Source organism: Galleria mellonella, unplaced genomic scaffold, assembly GCF_026898425.1.
Source record: "Galleria mellonella isolate WM207_F2 unplaced genomic scaffold, CSIRO_AGI_GalMel_v1 utg176, whole genome shotgun sequence".
NCBI classification, from domain to species: Eukaryota; Metazoa; Arthropoda; class Insecta; order Lepidoptera; family Pyralidae; genus Galleria; species Galleria mellonella.
Window position 1 is genome coordinate 19,307 of NW_026442019.1, and position 13,543 is coordinate 32,849.

The 13,543-nt window shown below is 33.2% G+C and overlaps 1 pseudogene; it reads left to right on the forward strand.

Moving 5' to 3' along the window:
- The first annotated feature begins 1,948 nt into the window (after positions 1-1,948).
- On the forward strand, positions 1,949-3,803 carry LOC128200352 (leucine-rich repeat and immunoglobulin-like domain-containing nogo receptor-interacting protein 3; annotated as a pseudogene).
- Positions 3,804-13,543: the final 9,740 nt, after the last annotated feature.

Genomic DNA, 13,543 nt, shown 5'->3' on the forward strand with positions numbered 1-13,543 from the left:
ACTATTTTAAGCAAAAATCGACAAATAAATTTGAATAGAATTTATTACATGGATATGTTATATGTATCTTAAAATATAGGATATTTTATATACTGACTCAGGCTGGCGAATGTGCGGGATAGCTAGAAATAATATAATATAAAGAGCAATCATAGTGAATCACCTCAGATCGCAGATTAATACCTTAAAATCCCTACAATAAGAAGATTATACTTGAAATCTTTTGGTTCACTTGATCTAGAATACATTTGGAATCTAACAGAATTAATCCGTTCTAATATGGGAATGTTTCATGTATCAGTCTCTACGTATGGTTTCTGTAATTCTGGCGGGCGTAATCCATTTGCGCCGGGTGATATCAAATTACTGAGGAGACTGATGTCTTCTCACATCTCACTATATAATTTTAAAAAATGCACATTAGGGTCTTTTAAAATAGTTTAATTTGAACGACAAAATTATATCAAACATTTAATTTACAAAAGTAAAACAATTATGTCCACTATACAGTTTTTATTAGATTTTGTTGTTAAATTATGTTGTTTGAAATTTGATAGAAGAAAATATTATTAATAAGTTTTTAACATTATGATACTTGTTTTTACCTTTTTCACATATAAAAAATATTAAAGATTAATTAGATAAATTCTATACTTTAAAAAATAAAACATTTAACACTTTGTATAAAAAGTACCTTTACCTTCACCCTTTTTATTAATATATTTTAAAGATTTATTTATAATGTGTATTCTGCGTCATGGATTCTTGTAAAACTGCCCATCGTTGTAGTTATTCCACGCTGTTGGACGAAACTACTGTTGTTTGATAATCATAGCATAATACAGCCGATAATAAATGATAAAGCGGCGGAACCAGCTCAACACTCACAACTTTGTTTTCTAATTTAATTTTATTCGAATCAAAAACTTTTCGTGACACTGTTTTGCATTATTAATACTTTAGCATGGCGTGATCTCCAGGAGGCGCACTAGAAGCCATAAATTGAATTCCAGCAACAAATTAGTTATTCCCGGCTTTTCCGGGGGATCGTTCGCCTTCGTTAACAGATGTTACGATTGCTATTCATTATACATTCCGTCGAATTGTAAAGCCAGACATTTAATTTAAAGTACCAAACGCTCCTTTGTTAAATCGACGAACATTTTAGGAGGCATTGTTGAGGAGTCGTTCGGGCGAAGGAGGATTAGCGGGTGCTAGCCGCTAGTTCCCGTTACCGGGAACATTCGTCTCGAGAACGCCACAATTAATAACAAGTAATTCTCCCTGTAACAAAGAAGCGGGGCGTGGGTAAAACAATTTATACGTAGGTTTTGAATAGAAAAACTATGACTCCATGATATCATATGACGACATCGAGTAGCTTTAAGAGAATTACTATATAAAAAAATCTACAAATGTACCTATACGCCCCTTCAGACTTGCTCTTTCCAGCTTCATTTTGCTATTAAATGAAATGAAACTTATGTCGTTCTATGTTACGAAGTAACAAGGAATAATAAAAAAGATTTTGTGGCTCAGCTACTATTCAGTCGACATGGCACGTCTCTTATCGGCCTAATTTGGATCAAACAATTCCATTCCCCCTCCTTACCGTGCGGAGAGCACATTTGTTATCTACACTTTTCATGAAATTATATTAAGATTTCGTCCATGATAGTGTTGTTTATTTTTATTTTTAGCGCGGTATAAGGAGACTCTATCATAATTTAGATTTTACGATACCAGTAAAATAAGATTTAAATGTATTAGTACATATAATTAATCATATTTTACATAAGTATATATTATATTCAAATTTATGTTGTATTATTTAAATTATATTGTAAATATTAATGTTATTTTTTAAAGTTTAGTTTCAGTTTAATGAACAATTATTGTATGCATTTTATTTTGTTTCAGAGTTCCAGTGACGTATACATGAGATGTTATGGGCTCACGCGGCGTATACCGTTGGTGCGTGGTGGTGATGGCATGGGCGTGGGGCGCACAGCCCACGCTTTGTCCCGGAAGTGCGCCTGCGACGACGCACTGCGGGCTGCCTCTTGCGCCAACGCTGGCCTCGAGATCGTTCCTATACAACTAAATCCGGAGGTTACCCACATCAATCTGACGCACAATGCCATAAACAGTCTTCTTTATACCTTCACCTTCTATACCCAGCTCACTATTCTCGATATTTTAAAACGCAACCAGAATTCAAGAATTAGGTAGTAAAAATTTTGAAAACAACATGGACATGACTAATCTTAATGTGAGTCACAACATGCTCAAGCGTCTAGACAAGGACACCTTCATGGGACTAAAGAACTCATCGATTCGTTTATCTGATAATGAAATATCAAATATACATGCACAAACATTCAAAGATTTGTCTATTAGAACGACTCGACTTATCAATAATGAGCTGTGAGCATTGAACCGGACACTTTTGAGCTGTCGACGTTGAAGATATTGTCGATCAGAAATAATTCCATATTGAACGCTACCCTCTGCCAATCTTTTCTATGTTATTAATTTAGAATTTTTAGATCTATCAGAAAATTTAATACAACAAGTATCCAAAACATGGTATACCATACATAAAGGTGAAACATTTAGATTTGAATAGCAATATAATTGAAAAAGTGGACCAATTAGGTTTCCACAATTTACCTTCACTGCACGTCACTTAGATCTGCCGTCTTTACATTACATCAATTCCAACAGCAGCACTATCTAAAATATCGAATTTGTGCCATTTGTATCTGAGCGGAAATTTCATTCAGAATATAACTTCGCTATCGTTTCAAAGTCTGTTCCATTTAAAAACATTTGCATTTAAGCAGACTTTACGAACTTGACAAAATTGACTCTAGAGCTTTTGTCGACAATATGTAATTACAGAAAGATATGGATGAATGATAATGTAAAAGTGAGAGAGGTCCCTCCAAGACTTTTTCACGGTAATCCTAAGCTGACTCACATATACATCAGAAACAATGCATTGGAAACATTGAGAGACATCTCACTTCCCAATAGATAGATTGCAAGAATTGGAGATTTCTGGAAATCCATTTATATATGCAATTGTTCGTTGCTGTGGCTATGGAAACTGGGAAAAGATAGTAAAATAAACAACAAATAGTTGATAATTCAAGCTTGATTAAAAATGAACTATGAGGATGTGAAGTGTGCAGGCCAGTTCACTTGAAGGGCACTCTATTTGTACAGATTCCGAATCGGAATTTGGGTGCTCAAGTGGATGGGTGATAGTAGCAGTAGTGGTGCTAACTGTGAGTATTGTTATTTAGTGTAGTCGGTGGAATTTTGTATTTCCTGGGACCTTTAAAGAAGTGTAAAGGCGACAAATCGAAGCAGGTGATGACAAAGTGTTATGTTGAACGGTGATGTGTCCAAATTAGGAAATGGGTTAGGGTATTCAACAAGAGGAAGAGAGCAGGAGAACAAGAGAGAAGTAGATCGGTACTTAATGATTGGGTCTTCTGTAACCAATAATTTTCATTCTTTAAATCCCCTTGGCACAGTGTGGATAAAAATCCTTATTATCAAGAGGATAGTGAAGAACACATTTATCAACAGTTCGCGTACGAAACTATCCCACACCACAGAACACCAGAGAAACTGCACATAGTATACGTCTAACAAAAGTTTTACCCTAAGGACAATGTGGTAAACGTTATTTCTTTACGACGTGCGTCTATGACGGCGAATTATCGTCTTATCGACTTTGAAAAATGAACTTGCAATAATGTAAATAGTGATATGAATGAAATTGTAATATGTGATAGCTTTGTATATGATCGTGTAATCTGTGCTGCAATGGAACAAAGACATTATAATAATAATACTAAATCCCAATTTTGTACTTAACTTATTTAGTCATGTTATAAAAACCTCGAATAATCTTTCGCCTATTATAGAGTGATCTCACAGTTGATGCAATATTTTGTTTACTAGTTCTGAAGATATGGGTACTCAAATATTATTAAGTGCTTTGTAAAAAGATGTTCAATAAATGAATATTTATATTCATGTATAGTGTATAGTATTGTATATTTTCGAATTAGACACCAATACTCGATGAAAACTTTGTACAAATATGAGCAATATAATTTTTACGCGACTTCAAAATATTATATGTCGTTAATTTTATGAACATTGTTATAGCATATATTAGTTACATTTAGACGAAAATTTTCTTGAATATTATTATGTACGACGTGCTTATAACATTTACCTACATATTATACTTGACATGTAATCACAATTTGAACCAGTTGCTCTGATGGGAAGGAGTACAAATAATACATTTTGATTGGCTATTTTTGTACATTAATTTAAATGCTTATGTTCTTTATAGATACTCTGATATTAATATTTTTGTACTTAGTGAATATATATTGGTACCAATTGAATGAGAAACTGGTCTGAGAAAAAATATGGTGAAACCAACTGATATTTACTAGACGTATTTTCTTTATTTTGAGTTTATAAATTCTTACTAAATCTGTTTAATTTGATCATAAATTATGAATTTATTTTTTCCATAAAGAAAATCGGGCTTAGTTATTGAGTGAAAACTACAGGGAAAGTATATTAAAGAAAATAATCAAGGTTTTCTCAAAATAAAACATTTCACTTTGACTTTAAAAAAAAAGCCAGCCTTAGGCTAATACTTGGCTCATTAATGAGGTTTATAGTAAAAACTGAGGTTAAACCAACATTCATTATATAAAACAGCTTAGATTATGGTTGATCTTTTATTTAATAGTAGGAATATTCACTCATTCCAGTTTCTATTAAGCTTGAAAATATATCTAATTGGAAATTAAATTTTTCATAATGAAGCGTTTTTATATAAATATACAAATTATTCATTAAATTAATTATCGCATAACCAAGCCACGATACCTTTTATCAATGATACCTACAGTCATAATGGTAGTGTAAGCCTATTTATACATACTTACTACTTTAAATTTTGTTATGACTCATTTAAATATATAATGCATTAAAACAAATGACAATTAAACCAACTATAAAACTTTATTTATGTAATTTTATTTAGCTCCTTAACGAAGAATTGTAAATTCAGAATATAAAATGAGAAATAAGCTGATCAGATAGAAAGTGGTAACCGTCACTTATAGATATAAGTATCACTGTAAATAATACTGTGATACCCATAGTAGCCATTAGTTGCCAATTCTTTAATATCTGCGCAATGTTATTATACAATTCTCTGAGTATGAGTGTCACAAAGTGAAGAATATTATCGCATATATACCCTACACTTAATACTCTTTATTATCGCATTGACTGGATGGCCTTGTATAGGGTTTTATTTTGGGTTATATAGCTTAAATGCGAGTATTGTACTTTGATATTCTAGTAGTTTTGACATCCACAAGGTGAAGGAGAAGTAGAAGAGGTATTATTATGCTTATTGGAATTAAACGAGCTAATATTGGATAATAAAATTTGATAAGGCAAATATAAATTGGTCACGATAGTTTCGGGAAGAAACGCGTGGAGGATAACCTGATAGGATGTACTGATAGCGATGGGTACTTATCTCTCCATTACTACGAGATATGGATGGATGTTTACTCTTTCGTGTAAAACATATTGAACGGAGCGCATTTAATTTGATACACGGATATACAGTTATATATGACTAAGGACACCACTTAGGACACTTTATATAGTGATTCATGCAGTCGACGCTATGGGATACAAAAAGTTTATATGTGAATATGCTGATCAGAAAATCCAAAAGGAAATCAAACAAGGAATAACAGAACTTAAGGAGCATAATGTCGAGATAATCTTGAGCGATATAGATGTGACCCAACTTACTCCGTGCTACTACTAATTATCGCGTTGACGAAGGATATAATTATATAGTCTTGTTATATCACGCAATTTTAGACACAAAACTACCAGAAACTAAAACATCAAATAAAATGCTCAATGGTCGAAATTTCATTATTAAATCCAATTGTAAGTGAAATTAAATTTTAATAATAAAGCGATGTTTTCTTTGAGACGAAATAAAGGTAAATTCATTAAAAATAAAAACCCATTTTTTTTAATTGAGACAAGTTCAAATTTGATGTTATCACTAGGCATAAGTGTTATTGATGATAAAAATAAATTATTATAAAAACGAGAGGAAATGGCTTCTGTACAAGTAAAGCCACTGTTAGTAACTAGTATATTACAATAATTAATTTTTTGTACATCAGTATCACTCGCTGACGCTAATTTGTCATTTGAAAAGTAACGGATTCAGATATCCTTTTTATTATTCACAATTTGCCGTCATTCGAATTCGAATAATGGACGTACAGGACACTTAATGCAGTGCTTCAAATAAAATTAGGCACGTACTCGTATTTATTTCTTTATGGATTCCATTTATTAATACTTGTATTGATTCCTAGAGAGGTAAAATAGAAATGCTTTCTTGATACATGGAGATTCAAAATTCAATGCTAAAAATAAAAACATGTATCATCGTAAGCACGTTAGGACGTGTATGATTTTTATTTTCAACAAGTCTTACTTTGGTACTAGACAATATAATAATATTTTTATTCTATTGAGAACGGTAAACAAGCCTATTGTTCATCTGTGGAAAAATAGGCAACTCATTATGTCTCTTGTATTGAGCTGGAAAGAAGCCATATAGTATATTTAAAAAAAGAATAAGAATGATTTGAATTTTAGCATACCATTCTTGTATCTCTGTGTGTAATGTCTTATAACTATAATTTTGTTATGTAAATAAATATAAAAAACACTAGTGGAACTATTAAAGTGGTATCATTTTGGAGTACGTCGTCTATATTTTGGTCCATCGAGTCGGAGTATCGAGGATTAACGACAAATTTAAACTGCTTTTTTGTACGAAGTCGGCGAGCGTCAGTTGTTGTTGTTGAACATTGTATCGTCATATTGCAGCCGTAAGGACATCAAAGCAGAACTGAACATAGTATTGTAAGTGATAAGTGCTGGTGAACTGTGAGTACATTTTATTTATCTAATTACAGAAGACTAAAGAATTTACTCTAAACATTTCATATAAATATTTACTTGTAAAAACTTTGGATATTATTGAAACTTTAAAATTAAACTTATACAATGGATTCATATATAAAAGTACAGCTTGATTTAAGTGAAAGAATTAGTAGAGCAAAATCTAACTTCAAAAAGGCACCCAAGGAGCGACTTCGTTCTATAGATTATATAAATACTAGATTAGAAGCTTTAGAAGAATTATGGCGTCAGTTTAGTTCGACACATATACAACTCATTCAAAATACAGACTACAAAGATTTGAATGCTAGTTCCTACGTATGTAATAACGTCTATGATTCTACTGAAGAGTTATATATAGAATACAAATTTCAACTGAAGGAAGCATTGACTAGTTTAAGGCAGTCTAGTACTGAAAATACAAGTTATTCCGAACAAAACAATAGTAATAATATTAATTGTAATTTAAAGCTGCCCAAGATATCTATATCCCCGTTCTCAGGTAAATATTCAGAATGGATTAGTTTTAGAGATCTGTTCGTATCATTGGTACACAATAATAAATATTTAGATGACGTACAAAAACTGCATTACTTGAAAGGATTATTAGTTGGGGAAGCGGAGCAATTACTACGTCATGTACCGATTACGCATGATAATTACACTATTTGCTGGGAACAATTGGAGAGAAGATATAATAATAAAAAATATCTTTCAAACTGTATTCTGAAAAGGTTTATGAATCAAAAAAGCATCAGTACTGAATCAGCTAGTACACTAAAGGAGTTGCTAGATACTACTAATGAATGTCTTCATGGGCTTAACAATTTAGGAATAGACATCAGTACTTGGGACGTGCTTGTTATCTATATTATAAGTCAAAAATTAGATATGGAGTCTCGCAAGCAGTGGGAACTAAAAATCAGCGAGTTCTCAGATGAGTTACCTACCTTGAAGCAGTTCCAAGACTTTTTAGAAACTAGATTTAGAGCGTTAGAGTTTATTGATCCAAAATTGTCTAAGTCTAATGTAGTGCATAAAAGTAATGTTATTAATAATAGCCCTAAAGTATATCACACAACCAATTTTATATGTCCTTACTGTTCTGAAAGTCATCGTTTAGCAAATTGTAAAAAGTTTTCTAAAGAGGAAACTGATATTAGACGCGAATTCGTCCAATCCCAGGGTTTGTGCTTTAACTGTTTATGTTCAGGGCACTCTGTATTTGCTTGTCGTCAAATCTCTCGTTGCCGTTTATGCAGACGGAAGCATCATTCTCTACTCCATTTAAAAAATGTTACCAATATCAATTCAACCGACACTACAGGTATCGCAAATCAATCGGTTGAACATGCAACAACATCATCGTCTGTAGATCAATCCACTAGTGTCACAGCCTGTGTTTCGACCTCAAACTGTCAAGTCTTACTTGCAACAGCATTAGTTAGCGCACAATCGAAATCAGGTAATGGTATCACACTGAGATGTTTAATAGATCCAGGTTCTCAAGCTAGTTTTATTACTGAATCTGCTGTGCAATTGCTGACCTTAAAGAAGATACCACACAAAAGTGTAATTACAGGATTAGGAAGTGATCAGGGTCATTCATTGACCTCTAAGTCTATGGTATCGGTTTCATTACAATCACTTCATGATCCCAATTTTACGTTTAAGGTTCAAGCTTTTGTCTTGAGTAAACTCACTTCAATCCTCCCTGAGAGGCAAATTATTGTAGAACCGTGGTCAGAGTTTTCAAATATCAAACTGGCAGATCCATCATTTCATACACCAAACAAAATCGATATTATTCTCGGAGCAGATGTTTACAGTCAGATCTTGTTAGATGGTGTAATCAAAGGTCCACCAGGTGTACCTATAGCTCAGCGAACAACGCTTGGTTGGATTATTTCTGGCCCTGTAAATTTAGATAAAAATAATATACAAAGGCTACTAATTAGTATGCATATTTCTCATGTAAGTGAAGATGACTTATTAAAGAAATTTTGGGAGTTGGAAGCTGAAAACAGTGTAGATATTAAAAAACATTTATCTGAAGAAGAAAAGCAATGTGAAGAAATATTTACAAATACTACGAAGCGGGACAATTCAGGGAGATATATAGTTAATCTTCCATTCCGTAGTGATGATCCCAGTCGTAAATATGGCAATTCTAAAATTATTGCAACTAAAAGATTTCTGCAACTAGAAAAAAGATTATCAATGGATCCTAATTTAAAAATTAAATACGCTGAAGTCATTTCAGAATATCTAGAATTAGGACACATGGAGAAAGTACCAATAACTGAACAAGATGATCCTGAAGCAGTCTATTTACCACACCATGCAGTGGTGCGAGAGGATAGAACCACTACAAAAGTAAGAGTTGTTTTCGATGCAAGTTGTCCTGGTACAAATGGCGTATCTTTAAATCAAGATTTATTAGTAGGACCCACTCTTCAAGCTGACTTGCGTCATCTCTTAATACGTTGGCGTCGTTATCCTATATGTCTTGTGTCTGATATAATTAAAATGTATAGACAGATAAAGGTTGAAGAAAGACACACTAACTTTCAACGTCTGGTATGGCGTGATCATCCGGAAAGTGAACTGCAACATATGAGACTATTACGAGTAACATTTGGAACGGTATCAGCACCTTACCTTGCTGTTCGGTGTTTACATCAAATTGTTTATGATGAAGGCCAAAATTATCCTCTTGCTGCTGAAAGAGTTCTAAATCATTTTTATATGGACGATTTACTAACAGGTTGTGAGTCAGTCGAAGAAGGTATTCAAATCTATAAGGAGATAAATGAGTTATTGAAAAAAGGAGGATTTGAGCTTCAGAAATGGAGTAGTAATAGTGAGGAATTATTGAAAGTAATTAGTGAAGAGGATGTAGCTTCACAAGGAAGCGTGCAATTAAAAATAGATAGTGTTTTGAAAATTCTGGGACTGACCTGGAATCGAAGTAGTGATCATTTTGAATATGTTGTACAACTGCCTGAACTGAAGGCACCTGTAACTAAAAGAAAAGTTATTTCCGATATTTCTCGGATTTTTAATTCAGTTGAATGGTTAATGTCTGTTATTCGTGTAAGAACATTTATCCAAATGTTATGGCTCTCTGGAATAGGTTTAGATGAAGAATTACTAATACAACTTTTGAATAAATGGTTACAGTATCTAAAGAATCTTCAAGAAACTTACCTGGTTGATGAATTAAAGAACGAAGAAAGAAAAAAGAAAGATTAGCAGTAGTGTTATTATAGATAGTGTTATTATTAGTAGATTAGAAAAGAAAATTGTACTTACCTTCTCGAATCCGTGGAATGATGAAGATGAAACTCTAAGAGTTGATAGACAGTCGCAATGTACTAATATTAATGGTACATATCATCAGTGCATTATTTTACATAGTTTGCACACTATAATCTTATTAATAATATATAGAAGTTTACTTAAGTTTCTCCTTCGGTTTCATCATAGATATAAATGTAATCATAAGGTCCCACAACTACAAATAGGTGACATAGTGTTGGTGATGGAGAATGATCTTCCGCCAGCATATAATGGCTTTATGGTTTTATAGTTGAAAAGCACCCGGGAATAGACGGTGTTACACGTGTTGTTAGTTTACGCTGCAAAAACAGCATTATAAAAAGGGCTGTATCAAAACTTTGTTTTCTACCATAGTTATTTTGTTTATTTTAAGAGTGAGCGTCTAACATTAATTGATAACTATAATTAAGATCTAAAGCAGTTCAAAGTATTATGTTATGTTTGTTCATTATTATATGTAGGGTAATATTGTTAAATTTCTACCAAGGACATTGTTTATTCTTTAATTATCTTAATTTTGTAAAGTATTTATTCATGGTGGGCGGATTAAGGACAATATTGTCATATAGTCCTTGGTGGGCGGTATGGTCATGGCTGGAAAGAAGCCATATAGTATATTTAAAAAAAGAATAAGAATGATTTGAATTTTAGCATACCATTCTTGTATCTCTGTGTGTAATGTCTTATAACTATAATTTTGTTATGTAAATAAATATAAAAAACACTAGTGGAACTATTAAAGTGGTATCATTTTGGAGTAAATCGTCTACCGCCTTTTGTATCATTTCTCATTAAAATTAACTGTATTTACTATTTTATAAATAGCGCTATAAAGTGTAAAATAAAATTAATAATAGGTGAAGGTAAATTGATCTATTGTAACGAAGTCATGAAGAATTATCCATGATAGTTTTTTCAGAGGGAACTGCGTGGAGATCGACATACTATTTCTAGTAATGGGGCTGCAAGTCCACGTTACAAACAGTTCCTATCCCTCAACATAGTACGCGATATCTTGGCCAATTATTCACTGATTCTGATGAGGCTTTTTTTACTTTTCCTATATTTATAACTAGCTGTTGCCTGCGACTTGGTCCGCGTTTCCGTCGTTTTTCATAAAATAAGTAGCCTATGTCCTTCCTCACGGTTCAGTGGTTTTGGTGTAACAGACACATTGCCCTTCACTGCTCTGCTCCTATCCTATTGATTGTAGCGTGATGAAAAGTATACTATAACTAAAGAATAATTGTACCAAGTTTCGTTAAAATCCGTCGAGTAGTTTTTGTTTCTATAATGAACATACAGACAAACAGATCACCATCAGTATCGATCACTAATCGCCCCCCGATAGTTATTTTGGAAATATATTTCATGTACAGAATTGACCTCTCTACAGATTTATTATAAGTATAGAAGGTGAAAGAATGGTGACGTATTATACTAAGTCACCACACGGAATCTTGATGTACTTATGAGCCTATGACCATGTCTAGTGTCACTTTCTATCAGGTAGTTAGAAAAAAACACTTCATTAACACAATATGTTAATAATTTTGCATTATTATGCCCAATAAGGAAATAAACAGACTTCCATACAGTCGAACAAGATACTGTCAATTTTGTTTACTTCAAAATATTTTAAACATAAGTAATTCAAATTTATCACTCGTAAAACGACCGGCGATTTGTTTTCGAGGTTATTTTAACTAGCGCTGATTAGTTTAACTAACGTTTGACTAATTGCGTATTGTGGAGCCCGTCGTACATTCATAATACAAGTTGAAGTTCAGTAGTAATTGCATTGAAATAAATACATACAAGTTTCTAATATAAATAAATAATTACTACATTTGATGTGGTAAACTTGATGGAAAACACACGTTGTCGAGGAATAGTGTTACTGAAGTCGGTTTTAACAGAATCGAATGATAATATAATAAACAAATAATTGACTTGATTTTATTGAGCAGATTGTCTTATGGCAATCTGCTCAATATATATATATATATATATATATATATATATATATATATATATATATATATATATATATATATATATACATATTTGCCGTGTGATCCCGGTATAGAATGGGCCACCCCTTCCTGTTGTTGTAAGAGAAGAGGATACACAGCAGCGTACCTCTTACATCACCAAAGCCTAACTGCGGTTGCCAGGGGGGGAGGGATTGCTAGTAATGGGGAGGTTAGTTCCCATTGCTATCAATATACCCTATCAGATCGACCTCCACGCGGTTCCCCTTGGAAACTATCCTGACTAATTTATCATTGAATTTGTTACAATGGTCTAACTGACCTGCCTTTTCATCCTCACCTATCACCTCTCACTGGTACCCCGCCAGTGTATACCGATAGCGCAGGCGGGGTTACCATGTCATTTTACCCATAAAAAAAACCGCGGTTGCCGACTTGTCTGCCAAGCATGGCAACTATTAGCAAAACCTCAATAGAGGTTCCCCCTGGAAACTATCGTGTCTATTTTATCGTTGAATTCATCACGATGGGCTAGGTGACCAGCATTCCTCACCAATCATACCTCACTGGTGCCCCGCCAGCATACACTGATAGCGCAGACGGGGTTACCATTCTATTATAATCCATTAAAAAAAATATCCGTTAATAACAGATTATTCTGTTAGAATGTAGTAAGTATATTAATGTAACATTTATTTATGAGTAAGTATGTAGGTGTGTGTGTCGGTACAGAGTAGTCGCGACTTCCCGGTGTTAGTTGTTAAGGCGATGATCTGTACAGGTTTAATTTTAATTTATGTCAAATGAGTATATTAAAAAAAGACGAAATTGAAAGAGACTACCGACAAAATTTGCTAAATAATACAAAGGTTATTGTTTTAAAAATAGTTATAATAATTCGTTTTTTTATGTAACTTAGAATGGCAAACTAGCTGACGGCCCATCTGATGGAAAGTGGTAACCGTCGCCTAGACATGAGCAGTATCATGGACATAACAGAGTATACTGTTTCGCCCATGATACTCCCCCATGCGTTGCCATTACTGAGGACTCAGGTGTTATTCCTCTGTACCCTGTAAACTCACTACCATATCACACCCTTCAAACCGAAACACAGCCATGCAAACACAGCTGCTTCACGGTAG